Source organism: Rhinolophus sinicus, linkage group LG06 (assembly GCF_036562045.2).
Source record: "Rhinolophus sinicus isolate RSC01 linkage group LG06, ASM3656204v1, whole genome shotgun sequence".
In the NCBI taxonomy this organism is placed as follows: Eukaryota; Metazoa; Chordata; class Mammalia; order Chiroptera; family Rhinolophidae; genus Rhinolophus; species Rhinolophus sinicus.
In genome coordinates this window covers 127,421,388-127,436,948 of record NC_133756.1, presented here as the reverse complement: position 1 = coordinate 127,436,948, position 15,561 = coordinate 127,421,388, and the positions used below count along the sequence as shown (strand labels likewise).

Sequence of the window (15,561 nt, the reverse complement as noted above, 5' to 3'; positions counted from 1 at the left end):
CTGGGGCTGCCCCTTCAGACCTCCATATCCGGCCTCTGCCTTCCTCTTCCCACCCCACTCAAATCTTACCCATCCTCTGAAGCAGAGTCAGGCTACACAGTACTAATTGAAGACCTACTGTGTGCTGTCTCCCGTATGAGCATCACAACATATTCGAGGAATCAAATTCAAACTAATAAATGTTGGTAAGAGCTGCAGTTGAGGCGGGTACCAAGATGTGTGGGCACAGAGACGGGAGGTGGCGTGACTGACAGCATGAAGAGAAGCTCACGGAAGCAGTGAAAGCAGAGCTGGATCCTAAGGAAAGAGCTGCCGTTTTCAAGCACAAAGCTTCCCTATCCCTTACTGACCTTTTTTTCCCCATGTGTTCTTCTAACTCCGGGAGTCTATGCCAGAGGTCAGCAAATCTGGCTCTAAGGCAGACTCACCAGACGAGTCCAAAAAGGCAGCTTCCTGGGCCCACTTGCGAGCAGAATCTCTACAGCCTGAGGTCCAAGGGGAAAACGTTTTTGACTCCCCAGGGAAGTCTGGGGACCGGCCAGGTTTAGCAATCACTAACCACACTTGCTTCCATTCATTCCCATTACTGAGGGCCTACACCGGGCGCAGGACCTCGAGCGGCACTGTAGGTACCAGGTGAGCAAGTGCTTTGCTGCTTCTGGGAAATTAATTACTGTCTGATGAGTAGACAAAGAATTATAACACAGGGGTCACACAGGGCATAGACCACACTATTTGGCACTTCATTTAGCTTTGAACCCAACCCATTTTTTATGCACCAATCTTGTCTGGACAACTAGTATACAAACTTCTTAAGGAAAAGCCTGGTGTCTTGTGTTTCTTTTCTCTTTCCCGGAGTACTCAGCTCTGTTCTGCGTGAGCACTTGGCATTCAATCTATATTTAAGATTCAAACAATTCAACTTTATGTACTATGTCCCTTTTTGACTAATTCACCCATTAACAAGTTGTCTACTGATTTTTATCTTTATAATTTCAGTGCCAGTGGGGTGTCTGCTCCTAATAGGTAGTTAGTATAAGTTAGTTGAATGAATGATTGTTTAGTAGTAAAAATGTGTTTTGGGAGGGATGGAACAGCTTACCTTGTAGCACCTCTAGAGTTTACTTAAAAGACTTCCAAATTTTCCTTTGAATTATAGGCCTTTAATTTCAGGATTAATTTCCTGATATGCAATTATACAGGCTTTGTTGTTTATATGTCATTAATGTTATTAGCAATGTAAATAATACCTCTCTGGATCTCAGCAGTCCTGCGGCCTCTGTGTGGGGGTGCCCCAGGCAGGAAAAGGATAGATGCTTATCCATTCCTTCCATTCAGCCATCCACCCACCCAGCCAGCAGTCCAGCCGGCCACGCCCCTCAACCCAGCCTCCACACAAGGGCCTCCTGTAAACTGCATTCAGCCTTTATGAGCAGGTGTGTGCACCTACATGGCAGGTAAACCCTTCCTGAGTCAGAAAAGTTTCATGGGCTGTTCAAAGCCTACTGATGTGTCAACATACTTGGGAAGCCAGGATCTATGATTTCAATATAAAATCTCCAATGCAGCTAAGAAGCAGCACAGCAAAGCAAGAACACCCATCTGGAGGTTCTCGGGAGACATGTCTAAGCATGGGACATTCAGTCACGTGGGGAGTGGGCGGGGCAAGCTGAGGGAGCCAGCAGAACGGACTCTACCCTGTTTCCTCTGGGCCCACATTCCCAGTGGTTTGCTGATGGTATTGTTGTTTGTTTGTGGATTTGCTTTAATCCTCCAAACAGGACTCATAGTCTTGAGGAGGGGAATTTCTGGATGTAGATCAAAGATCATCTGGCCCTCCCTCCAGGCCCCCAGCTTAGGAGATGACAGCTCTGTAACTCCCTCTGCACCAAGAACCAGAGGCATCTTTCCTGGCGTGCATACCAGATCCTGCGAGCTGACAGCACACAGGCAGCTCAGCCTGAGACCTGTTCACTTCTGTTGTGCTTCTGCTGGAAAATAGGAGGCTTTACTTGCTGGTGATTTATTTGTTCATATATTCATCCCCCAGATACCGATTACCACGTGCCAGGCAATGTGCTAAATGAACACAGCTTAACGGTTATCAAATACAACTCAGGACTGACAGGGTGAGACAGCTCTGAGAACGCATGTCTTGCCTTCACCAGGACCCACCCAAGGGGATCTCTGCCGTGTCAAATATGTTGATATCTGGAGGCAGTTCAGAGGTCTGAGCAGAAGTGAGAGAGGACAGTTTGGGCCACTTCCTTAATGTGCAGAGGAAGTGAAGTCTCCTGAAACTCTTTTCCCCAAAGCACTATGACACCGGTTAAGATTCTGGACAGTAAATACAGAAAGGCTTCTCTGATAAGACACAAGAGAACCAGTCCCTAAAATACACTCAACTGCTGAACTCGCTTCTGAGGAGATTGTTGGCTTGACAGGTTGGACTTCACATTCCAGGATGAGACATACAGCCCTGGGGTTTGACAGTCCTGTAACATTGGACTGCTGGTAATGGCCATGGGGCTGGCACCGGGGACAGTGTGGACCTGTAGGGCAGCAGAGGTCTGAGGAGAAGGGGGCTCAGCTCTCCAGGTGACACTCAAAGGCCGTGTTCCTGTGCGCTCAGAGATGCTTGGACAAGCACTCCAGGACCACTGACTGCCTTGACCATTGCCCCATTCAGTGGGTCAAAATTCTCCTCCCTGATCCAAAGCCCAACAGCCAGCAGTCTCAGGGGAGAGGACGGTAGAAGGTGTGACCGAGCTGGTGAATTTTCTGTGGCAGTTAAGAAGACAGGCCTCCCATTAGCCCTATGTAGTAAATTTGTGTCAGCTCAATAAAGATGCTGGACCAAAGATGCTCTTGGTGTTCAGGCTTATGTTCTGAAACACACATTCACTAACATAGGCAGCAGCTATCCCCAAAAGGATTTTCTCTTTCTCAATAAAGCGATGAAACCCAGCAGCTACAAGAGATGGACTGTGACATGAGACCAAGAAACCTTTGCCTTTAAATCACTCTGGGGTTTTTGTTCCCTTCTTCTCCATAAAGGACGAGTCGGGCTCAAAGGTCAGTTTCCAAAACTGATTTCCTAGGTTAGACCTTAGCAAGGGATTCAGTAAAGAGGAGACAGACGAGCGTTCCCAGAGGGCTCTCTCGCTTCACCATAACCCTCCCCACTCAAAAGACTTGATGTTTTTAAGGATTCTTCTGGCTCATTCTCACGGCAAATAATCTACTTCCTGGATAGTTCTGCCTTGCAAATATCCTCCTTAAAAACAGCTATATTTTTTCATTGGTCATTATTTTTAAGTAGCCTTCTCACCCCACACCCTCAGCTCCTACAGAATTATTGTGTGGCCCTGTCTGGAACACAAAACCCTCCCTGGAGACACACTCTGCACATGAACTCACAAGGGTGTTTGCTATCAGCTTATTTGGCAAAAGGAATCTAAGACATTTTAAATATGAACTGGCGTGTGGTCCATCCCACCCCCATGCCTTCACCCCATCAATAAACACTTCCACGGGTACGTGAGACACAAAAAATAGAAAATGAACACAAACTGTCTGAAAATGCGCCCCACCCACATTACCACAGGGAAAGGTACGTCCGGTGCCTGGAGAATTCTAGCTAGAGAATCTTTTCTGGTCTCTACTGATGTGTCTTTCAAGGACTCTCACATAATTAGCATTTTACAAAGCCTTTGACAGTCGGGTTCCAAACCCCCCTCCTCTTACCCCAACTTATCTCTCAACTGAATGTTCCACTCCTACCCTCCTCAGAGAGGACCGAAGCATGTCACTCCTCCTTACTTCCAAATACCTAAATAAGCCTTTCATACCCCCGTACCTTTTACTGGAAAACCTCCTTCTCTGCTTAGCAAACTCCTATTTAGTCTTCAATATCCAAGTCCCACAGCACCGGCATGGTGTAATATTCCCGTATGATGCACTCTTCTCAGTGTTTCCAGAGCACTTGGCATGTCTCCCTATAATAATACTTAGAACGGAGACTGTGACTCTGTCCACATCTGTCCTGCCGCCAGGTCAGGCCACAAGCTCCTGGGAATAAAGGGACTAGATCTTATTCACCTTTGTATCCCCATGACCAAGCCCAGGGCCTGGCACTTAGACGACCCGCAATAAATGCTTCATGCCTCAATCAGCACCCAGCCCAGTGAGCCCCAGCCCTTCCTTCTCTGTGCAGAGAGGTCATGTGAAACATAAAACGAGAAAACGCTTTGGGAGTCAGACACCTTGCATCTTGTGGGCAGGTTATTTAACCTGCCTCAATTTTCTCCTCAACACAATAAATAGCCATGCCTACCCTTCAGAGTGCTGCTGTGAGGAACTAACAAGATTAAATATGTAAACCCAGTGCCTTCCCAATGGAAAGAGCTCAAGATACATTTCCTTGAGCTCAGTAGGAAATGCTGAGCCAAAGGGGGCCCTATAGAAAAAAAGTAAATGGCTTCCGTCCGGGTCACATGTCATCGACACAGTGATGGGATGGCCAGCCTCTACCCAAAGAGCCCTCTATGGAAGCAAGGGATGTGAAGCCTGCATTCAGTCCTTGCCCTTAGCTTGAGAGTCTCAAAACAAGGGCTCCTTAGCAACCAAGGTGATTTTTATCTGAATAACAAACCACAAAAGGCCATTACTGCTGAGGCTGTGCCATCACAGCCTTCATTTCCTGCCTTGAATTAATCTTTCACCCCAAGACATACCATAAAACAGAATAATGCTGACTCAACAGCATTAAGTCACTAAGTACGAGTCAAACAGCCTGCACATGGGAAGCCTCAGCCTCTCCACGACGTTGCACCCTCGTTTTATTAGGCCTCAATAAACAATGAGGTGGGAGCAGTGGGGCCCTGCTCACACCTAAGACAACCAAGCTCAGGGTCAAAGAGAGGTGTGGAAAGTGTGGTGGCTGAACACGTGTGAGGAGGCAGCTTGGTGCTGGGGAAAGAGCCACTTCACGCAATGCTTATAATTTCCCCGGTTGGGAATCAGGAGACTTGACTGCCATCTCAGTTCCACCACCCACTTGCTTCATGGGTTTGGTTAAGTCATGTCTCTGGATCTCAGTTTCTTTACCCGTAAAATAGGAGAGTTAAATTAGATGATTTGTAAGTTCTTTCTAGCTTTACTGCTTTAAGATCAAAAATCTTAGAGACAGATCCGCAGTCGTTTCCGCTTTCTGTGCTGGTTGTCTGTCTGAGATATCCAACTGAGCAGCCTTTTACCAACACGAGGACCTTGATTGCTGCCGAGTGTCGGGTCACCCTGAGCATAAAGCCTGGCCAGGGAGGTAAAAGATGAACTCGGAGCCATATGCTTAAGAGCTTATCGATGACCCTCTGATCAAGCAACTCAACCCAGTCCCGGTACCTTGGGCATCAAGAGATCGGCTATCTCAATGTGGAAGAAAAAGGGGTGCTAGGGAAAGAAACCTCACAGGGTGATCTGATCATAAATTCCTAACAGGGCAGGTCATGGTGGGTCGTCATGCCCCAGGTGTCTGACTTCGTCAGTGAAAGGCTGATCTTTGCCGTAAGCAAGCCCTGTCCATTGTTCCTGTGCATCCAGCTTAACACACCTTGGCAATGCCTCTTCTCAGACCCCTTCTTCTAAAGCATGACCACCTTCAAGAGAGCACAAACTTTTAACTATCCTGTAATCCAACTCCCACCTTGCTTTCTCCCACCTGCGTGTCATCTTGCTTACATTCTCTCCTTAATTCCAAATGCATAAAAGATGCTGCAAACTGTCATTTCTTGGAAGCATTTATCTCAGTCTGTTGAGATCTTGCTTCTACACGTATACTCTACTTCATTCATATACATTTTTATAGTATTTCTGTACAGGTTTGGACACTCTTACATTGATACCAACCCCCCCTAAACATCTGGGCTGGCTTCTTTCCACTCAAGGATCTTCCCCAGTCCCCTCCTATCTCAACCTACACCCAGTAGGTCCCCAACACTCTTTCAGAACATTAGACTTTTCCCCATGCTGCTTGGCAGGAGACTAGGGCAGCAACAAGCAGTTCTTATTTGCACTCAGGCATACCTCAGGGTGGGGCAGGGGAGAGGTGGCAAAGCTACAAAGGCCACAAGAAAAGTGTTTATAGAACCATACTCTGACAACGTGAGGAGTAGGTGACCTGGAGGAGAAAACAGTGCTAATTGTAAAGAGAGATAGAGTGGGTACTGAGAACCAGAGAAGTCTAAGAGGTTCCTTTAAGATGCCACAACTCTCTATGCCCCCCTATTTCCTTAATAAGAAATCTGAGGGCAGGTAAAGTTCTGTGACTGGCCCAAGGCCATGCAGCTAAACTGTGAGCAACCAACTCTAGAACGTGGGCCTTTGGTCTAAGCCGGCTCTTTTTTCCACTCTACACTGTTGACCTCAAGAATCTAATTAGGTTGCTCTAATGAGGCCAGCTGGATCCCCTGCAGACTCTAAGCAACATGACCCAAGTGTCACTTAGGGAAAGAGCAGGCCCGGCAAGTATTTTGATAACTGTCTCCCCTGCCCCATATGTTCCTTCCCAAGCTGGCACGGCCCATGTGTTCTTTCTTCAGCCCTCACCACAAACTCTTGGGGAGTTCAGATGTCAGTGAGATGGGAGAGGTGTCTTTCTTGTTGCTACAAACCTTAAATATCTAAGATAACCCACAATGACCGTCTTCCTCCATCTGGAAGAGGCTGGTGAGGAAGAGTGGCATGGGTGATGGAATTAATTCCCTGGATGTCTGACCTGATTAGGCCAAGAGTATCCATTCGTGGGCAGTTAGATGGGTCATCTGAAGGTTTGTGACAACAAGCAATAAGATCAGCCACCGTCAGGGGCCTTTCAAAGATCAATGTTAGACAGATCGTCTCAGCACCGGGAGCAGGAAGCTCTGAGTAAAAGATTCAAGGAATTAATTATTTAGTGTGCATGACCCAGTTCCCGGAGGTGACGCTGGGTGAGAAGAGAACTCACCAGTTCCTTATCGTGGCAAGAAATTCAAATACTTCTCAGAGTAGTGTTCCTTTGCTGCCAAAGAGGATCTATTTATGGTTAAGTGTGGCCAAAAAAAAAAAAAAAAAGGGGAATACAATAGCCAAAGTTCACTCATTCAACAAATATGTATTGAGCTCCTCTTATGTCCTAGGCCCTCAGGGGATTTACATATGATTGGAGCATAGTAGAAAGATCAGAATTTATAAAGAGGCGGCTGGACTATGTCCCAGCTCAGCCCATAGGCAGATACATTACCCTGGGCAGGTTACAGCCCAAGTCAAATTTCTCATCTGCAAAATGGGCGTAAATCCACCTGCCTTATTATGAAGATGAAATGATCTTTATAAATGTAAATTGCAATGTAAACCTAAGATGTAAACAATAATGATATAACACTGTACGCTTTCCCTGCCCTAGAGAAGTTTATAACCTGGTCATGTTTTGGAAAATAATCCAAGGTGCCTATTAGGCAAACATCACATTCTCTGTAATCTGGGCAAATTGTATGTTTCAACTTGTCAGTGTCTCAAGATGGAGACTGCGATCGGTCCCAGCCCCTCCGTCTGTATGCCCAGGAAGTTGCAAAAAGGGGTAGAGTACAAACGGAATGAGTAGCCAGCACCTACCTGGCCCTGCATCCAGCCTCCAATGAGTGAATGACCAGGAGAGTCCCAAGATGCAAAGAGGGGGAAAAGACCCACTGAAAGTGTGGTCAATCAGAAACAAGAAAACAAAAAATCACTTGAGGGAGAAGCCAGCCAGAAATGCACACACTTCCCTCTCTGTACACATTTCAGAGCATGATGGCATTCAGTGTCCATTGCCTCTGTGGATGCACGCTACAGTCTGTTTCTCCAGGAGACAGGATGGATTTTCAGGCCACTGCAGACGGGCTAAGCAGGACCTCTTTGCCCAGACACTAAGAATCAGAATTATTGGAGCAGCTTTCCCTTTGGTCCAGTCAAGCCCTTCTCATTCTGCTGGTCACAACTGTCAAAATGGACTCATTACCCCAGCAGGCCAGCCTCTAAATGTCCAGACGTGCCCACCTGCTACCCCTCCCCGGGTTGCCCCTAGGCTCCAGCCTCTGGGTCACCCCTGAGGCTCTCTCCCCTTCCCTTCTCCTTTTCTCCCTTCCTCCATCAAGGCCCTGCCCTGGTCTCACAGAACCAGGAAAATTCCTAGAGGGCAGGGACAGTTTTATGCATTTCTACATTCCCTCTCACTCAAGGTATTCACTAAATTCTTTACCTTCCTGTCAATGCAGAATGACGGTCCGCAAATGTTCTCTGATGGCTGTATACAGAATGGAGGCAGAGGAAGGGGGAGCAGGAGTGGAAAGAACACTAGACTGGAAGTCCAGGGCCTGCGTTTCAATTCTCCATTTGGCACCAGTTAGTTATATAATCTTGAGAAAGTATCTTCAGGGCAGGCCTCAGTTTCCCTATCTGGTAATGAGGGGTTTGCTCTAAATTATCTCTTGGGTTCTCTCTAATTATAAAAATTGGTATTGCAGAAACCAGACTAGCCTGGGCCACAGGAGATGTGGGTTCTGGTCCTTATTAGGCCTGGGACGAGGTAGCTGACTGCTTAGACCTCAGCCTCTATGTCTATAAAATAAATAAGAATGATGTGACTACCCCTCCCAGGGTGCAAGGCTCCCACGAGACACTGAGACAGAACTTCATGAGCAGTAAGCCCTGAAGAAACCTCAGGGTTTGAACTTCTTGAATCAACAAACAGCTGCTGACCCCCTGCCATATGGCTGTACTGTGCCGCCAGGATGGCGCTGCCTGGCTCAGACAGGAAGGTTGGAGGACAGGTGCTTGCCCTCGAGGCTCCCACAGCTGGTGAGTGAGACAGACAAGGGAAGAAACCTTAACTCAGCCAGTGATGGGTCTGAAGTCTGAACAAACCGCTACAGGAGCGTCAAGGAAGAAGAGGCGTTGACTTTGTCGGGGGAAGTGAGGGAAGCTTCTTTGAGGGAACGGCATGTCCCGGATATGGAGCTCTGTCCCAGGAGTTGGGAAACTGGCACCAGGGCAGAGAGGGGAGGCAGAAGCGGAGGCTCTGGGATGTGAGGCTGAGGTCAGACTGCTGGCCTGGAAGGCCAAGAGCAGAGCCACTGTCGGGTCTTCGAGGAAGGTCTCTGGCAGCATTGCGGAGAACAGAGCAGAGGGACAGCGTGAGGCTAGCGAGCAGTGGGAAGACTCTTACAATAGTTCACGAGGATGACTGAGCAAAAACAAGCCATTACTGATCTCTGCCGATACCTTAGCCTTGTAGACCCTCCGCTACATGGACCCGCTGAATCTACAGAAAGATGTCAACTGGTTTGTTCTCCTCAGAATGAAACCCAAGCAGAGGAAGATGCTGCAATCACATTTTCAAATCTTGGACAAATGGTCTACAGTGCTCTCTCTGCAGTCACTCCCTACAGAAGCTGCCTGGCCAGATTCTTGCCTTGGCACAGATCGGGGCCAGCAGGAGACTGAAACATCATCAGAGTCGGGACCAGAGTCAGGGCAGCTGGCCTGCTGGTCTTCCTTAGAGGATGAGGGGACAGAAATCCCACCCACCCAAAGACCACGGAGTTAGACAGGTTTTCATGTCCCCAAACAGGCTCAGTCTCTATCCCTGCCTGCCATCCTCTTCTGACAATGTAGGAGGGCTGTGCCACCTTGGAGGCTGTAGGTAAAGACAGGGCTTTCACTAGCCATTGTTTCTCCAAATGGGCTCACGGTCACTTGGGCTTGAAGAAAGAGTGCAAATGCCCCTGCCCTTTCCAAAGCCTGAAGCCAGTCCCCCAAGAGCGACTCAATAGCATAGAAGATCCACTGTGACTTACTTGATTCTCAGGCATCGCAGTGACGGAAGTCCCCTCCTTCCAGGACGAGCCGTGCACAGATGGCCATGTTCCTTTAAAAACAAGAACCCAACAATGAACGTCAGCTCTTTTATCTTATATTACAGCCTCATATCTTCTCTCAGCCAAGAAGGCCCACATGCTTGTACACTTTGTCCCTTAATAACACGTTAGCCAATAGGAGGAAACTTCTCTCTGTGCTCCAAGGTTTGCATGTGAACAAAGGAATTGTGAGACAATCAAACCAATTTTATTGTCTGCCACTGTCTGGGCACCCTAAGGGCTTATCACACCTCTATACAAAGGCTTGCAGAGAAAGTGAAAAGGATCTGGAAAAAAATGCTTTATTAGGCACTTTAGTAGAAACAGAAAATGCCAGAATTTCTAAGCTTAGGACATGGGACAAATAAATCAAGCTGATGTAAAAACTCCATAACAAGTCAACAATGTAAAATCTGTTACATTTCCCAAGGTGGAAAGGTCCAAAATGCTAAATAAACAAGGAAGTTATAAAACTGGGCTACTTGATCATGGCTGAGTTTCCTAAACAAATTATTATTTTGGCTTCTGATGACCACCCAAATGATTTGGTTACATCTTACTGCTTTTGTAGAAAATGCCTCTCCGCCTGCTTGGGAAATGGAGCCCAGAGTCACAAGGCATTTCTAAGGATTTACTTTCACAATTCTAAATTTCTAAGAGGTAGCCTCAAGAAGACGAAACGAGCACAGATGTGAAATTTGAGACCTGCAAGAGGCAGGACCCATACCCCTTGGATACATACACTTTTGCTAAGTAGGGCGGTGTGCCTACTTGCCCACATGAACACACAAGTGTTCTTTCTCACACACAAAGGCTTGCCTTTAAAACACTGTTCAGAATTATCAGACTATTCGTGGGAAAGGAGCTCTTTCCTGAGCACCGGCCGTACGTGGAATGAGCACTGTTAGAGACTAGACATACTATGTCTCCTCACAGACACGAACAGAGGCTTGGAGAGCAGAAGGCATGTGCCCAGGCCCCATGGCATGGCAGGATTGGAGCCCAGGTCCGGCTGACCGGTGCTCATAGTCCATCCCCCCTGCTGAGGTGAGAGGTGTGCTAGCTGCACACCCCGTGAGCTGCCTGGCAGGCTCTCAGGGCAGCCACCTGGGCAGAAGCTGCCATCAGCTCTGTCATCATCATCATTATCAAGCCACACCTCTCTAGCCCACGGCAGCTGACAAACAGGCTGGCCCACCTTGGTTACATTCTGTCAGCCCTGTGCAGTCTGGAGCCAAGAGTCAGAGAGGCTGGAGGCCTCCACTTCTCTGCTCCCTGATTCTCAAGAGAAGCTTCTGGGCGCAGTGGAAGGGGGCGCTGGACATCCTGGCACAGAATTTACTGTCAGTCTAACCAGGTTTGAGAACCAGGGACCTCCACACACTCCCTAGATCTCAGGAACAGAAGCCCCACCTCAGGGGACATTGTTGCCCCCCGAGGAGATTGCCGAGACCAGCAGCAGGGAAATGGGGGCTCTCTGAGGTTCTGCTTGAGTTGTCTGCATGGTGGGTGCATATTGGCGTTTCTGGCCAGTCTACAAGGGCTGACGACAGGCCTGGGTACACTGTGACCTAGCCACTCCAAGGGCCAACTCATACCCTCTGTCTGACCAATAGCCAAACAGAGTTTGAGCTCCCTTTAAAACTCCAGTAAACCAGAAAGTCCTAGGGCCCAGTACCATCCCTCCCTTAGAGGAGTCTCAGTTTCCTCATCTGTAAAATGAGAAGCTTGAACTAATTTGTGATTTCCTCACCAAAGATCCCTTCTAGCTGCCCCTTTCCATGGGCCTGGCTTTTAGAGATATCTTCAAAACTAGTCAATCCTTCAAAGGAAGGAGAGGGTTTAATTCATGCGTAGGCATTGCGATGGGTGGTTAGCGTGAGCTATCTCAGATAATCCTCCCAGCAACCCCATGAGGCAGGTAGTACAGTCATGTCACAGAGGGGGAAACTGAGGCATGGTGCAGCCAAGTGCCATGTGCCTAGAGGCTCAATCAGCAATGACCACAGCAGCCTGGGACTCAAGAGTCGAGCTGGCCTACTCCATGCCTGTGCTGGCTCCCTGATAAAATGTTTGCTTTGTAATCAATCAGAATGGAGAAACAAGTCTCCTCTTGGATTTGCCATCTTGCCACTTCCAAGCAAAGAAGCATGAGGTGTCCAGGCACCTGTGGGCCTGAGTTGGGTGGTGCAGAAAAGGTTTCCTGTGAGCTTGAGTGGCCTCATGGATCCTGAGGAACATGAAAAGAACTCAAGGGACCTTCTTCTCTGCTGTTCCCCAAGCCTAGCTCCATAGAAGTGAGGTCTTCACCAAGGGACACCAAGCAGTTGGAACAGGGCCTGGCATCTACTGGGCACTCCACCAATATGTGATGAATGGGGGAATGAAGAAATCCAGAGCTTATGCACTGAAGGCTTATTCAAGAACCTTTGGTGTGAGACACATCAAGACCAGTTCAGAACCACAAATCCGGCCCCTCAGCTACGTGCACCAAGCAGGGGTCTCCACACCCCAAGCCAGCAGACAGAGGATGAAGGCACAGATGCTCAGCCAGGTCTGCTCTTCGTCCCAGTCACCAAAGGAGCTTCTGATAGAGCAAGAGAAGTGTCAGAATGCAGAGGCTGCTCAAAGTGATCCTAAACTCAGGCCCTGGAATCAAGCAAACCTGGCTTCCTATCCCAGTTCTGTCACTTTAAATGAGTCAAGTGACCCTGGGCAAGCCAGATAATTTCCATGAGCCTCAGTTTCTTATCTAAAAATAGGGATAATGTTAGTGTTTACTCCATGGGGCTGTTTTGAAGATGAAATGAGATAACGCTGTAAAGGACATAGCCCAGTGTGTCGTTCGGAGTCACTGCTTGTAGCTGACATCTGTTGTTATTGTCTGCATCAGAGTGGGTGGTGAGGAGCACATCTGGAGTCCTCTGCTTGGGTTCAACACCAGATCCCCCACGAGCTAGCTGTGTGACCTTGGGCAAATTGCTTAACTTCTCTGTGCCTCAGCTTCCTGATACATAAAATGGGGTTGATTGTGAAGATGAAATGAGTTATGTAGGTAAAGAGCTTAGAATAATGTCTGGCACAAAGTAAGCATGCAATAAAAGTCAGGTTATTTTTACTTATTAATATTACTAGCATCTTTCTACCTTTGTTCTGATAATAGATTCCACCCCATGTTCTACTCCCCAGACAAAAGGTGGGCATGGGACTCAAGATAGGTTCATCAGAGTATCTTTCCTTCTTGGCCACATTGATGGGTGCAAATGGTGTGTGCGTGCTTCAATCTGGACCAAGTACCAAAATGAAAAATCCCAGGGCTTGGTTCTCTTGGGTCAAGTGAGGGCTGTGCAGGGTTAGCTGGGAGCTGTCTGCAGCCAGGGACCACTGAACAGAGGGTGCTGGTCCAGGGATGCTGAGGTCACCTCGTCTCTTCCTGGGGCTGGATTCTGAAGTTCCTTCTTAGAGTTTCTGAGCCTCCCCTAGAACCTTCCAAGGCATCCCATTTTTGCTTAAGTTCCTGTCACTTGACACCAAAAGAGCTCTGCCCAACAACAGCATTCCATGATTCTCTGCGTTATCATCACTAAATCCCACTGAGGAAGAAGAGCCAGCTGTGCATTCAGGGAGACCCAGTTAGCCAGGGAAAAACAAACATGAGAAGCAAGGGGTCTCTACAAACTGAAGTGAAGAGGAGGCCACTGCAAGCCCTGGACCAATGTCTTTCCTGGGAGAGGAAGGAGTTGGAACCAAAAAACTGAAGAGCCCAGTCCCGAGGTTCCGAGGTTCCGGCTGGGAACCCAGCCTCAGATGTGCGCCCCCGCCCTTGCCATGAGCAAGGTACAACCACAACGATTGACACATAGCACTGTGCTAAACAATGTTATCTTTGCTTTGTCTTCTTCTCTAGCCACCTTCAGGGCTGGCACCCAAAGACGGTCTATTCCTGGACCTCCAAGCCTTCTACTAGCACCCTCTCAATTCCCTCCAGGAAAAGAAGCTCCACCTTCAGTTGTGTTTTAAAGGGTTTTAGAGAAACAGAAACAAAAAAATGTACCCCTGGCCTGCTAACAAAAACAAAGCCCCAAACCACACTGATGGCCGCCCCATCTCCTGCAGCGTTAGCTGTGGGGTGAACCCAAGCATGAGCACCCACAGCCGTCTTCTTCCAAAGGCCCTGCGAACCCACGCCAAGGTCTGCACAGGCGTAAACTAAATAGCCAGTGGGGTGAGGACTCTACAGACACAAATCGCAGCTGGGATAAGGGGAGACTCCGTTGGAGAAAGAAGTGGCAGCTTCCAACATTGGATGGAGAGAAACTGGAAACCATGATCTGAAACGATGTGAAAATCATCCTGACCACAGTAATGTCAAGAGCAGCCACCCTTGGCAGGCCAGAGGCTGTACCTGTGGGTCTGAGAAAGTTCAGTAAGCGACCCACTAACCCCCACAGGACACACACAATGCCACACACGGCCCGGAACCTGCCTGCCAGCTAGTGGCTTTTCTCTTTGTTTCCCAGCAACCAGCTTCACGGGGTGGCTGCCTCAGTCACGAGGGATTATCCAGACAGGTATTTCCCTTACTTTTTCTTTTCACAGCTTTATGCTCTGCTATTTAAAAATAAATAGATAAATGAAAAGGAACTGGTGGATTTCCCCTCAGGGCATGATTTGGTTTCGTGCTCCCTGGCTGGGTGTGAGGTTGGAGTCACGCTGCCCTGCCCTGCCTGGTATTGGGAGTGGTATGCAGTACACTGCCAGGGATCCAGGGGCAAGCCTGCAATCTGAGAGGGGATGGAGTGCTCAAGGGGTCTCATTTCCTGCTCCCCTAACACCCCCGCAACTTGGTTCTCCTTACACCAGCCCGGAAAGATCATTCACGGGGCATCTGTGGCGTGTCCTCACTAGGACTGTGAAGAATACCAGAAAGCATGGGGATGGGTCTGCATGTGGGCAGCAGAGGCACTGGAAGGAAGAGCATTGCCTCCAGCCTCACTGCCCACACTGTCCTGGGACCTTGCACAAGTCCTTTCGGCACTGAGGCTCGTTCGCTCCCCTTGGGGGATGAGGTCTACCTCATACAGCTAGGGTGTGAATTAAATAAGACAATACATGTCAAAGACTATTTAAGGCTGCCACCTGTTAGCCATTTAATACAAGCCAGGAACTGTGTGCTAAGTGCTCTGTGTGAACTATTTCAGCGGATCCTTACCACTTCCCTGTGAGGGAGGCAGCATATCCTCAAGCTCAAATGAGGAAACAGACTCAGAAATCAAAGCCCCTACCCAAAGTCACACAGCTCATAAGCACCGGAGCCAGGAACGACACCCAGGCCAGTCAGACTCCACTGCTCTAATCTGTGTTCTGCTGCCTGCTGTATGGCAGTTGCTCCAAACACATTACATAACATGTAAATGCTGAGCTGGGGGCTGCTGGCTCTCCACCCAGGAGGCATATGGAGAAGAGGGCTGAGTTTTGGCTGAGAGGGTTTAGGAAGCCTTTCTGAAGCAAGAAGTGCTGAATCTCAGTTTTGCAGGATGAGGATGGAAAAAGGCAAAAGAGAAGGAAGACACTGCAGACTGAAAAAACAACAACAACAACAAAAGAGCTGGAGGCAGGGATGACCCAG

The 15,561-nt window shown here is 48.4% G+C and overlaps 1 protein-coding gene across 13 annotated transcripts in view; it reads right to left on the bottom strand.

Moving 5' to 3' along the window:
- MICAL2 (microtubule associated monooxygenase, calponin and LIM domain containing 2) overlaps nucleotides 1-15,561 on the bottom strand; it is a 203,305-nt gene that overhangs the window by 166,976 nt on the left and 20,768 nt on the right. For 12 of the 13 annotated variants that reach the window (XM_074336000.1, XM_074336004.1, XM_074336003.1 and 9 more), the window contains exon 2: nucleotides 9,873-9,943. The gene's annotated coding sequence lies outside the window, so the exon portion shown is untranslated. Of the gene's footprint in view, nucleotides 1-8,907; nucleotides 8,995-9,872; nucleotides 9,944-15,561 lie in introns of those variants that run through there. The other variant, XM_074336002.1, reaches the window with a different exon arrangement.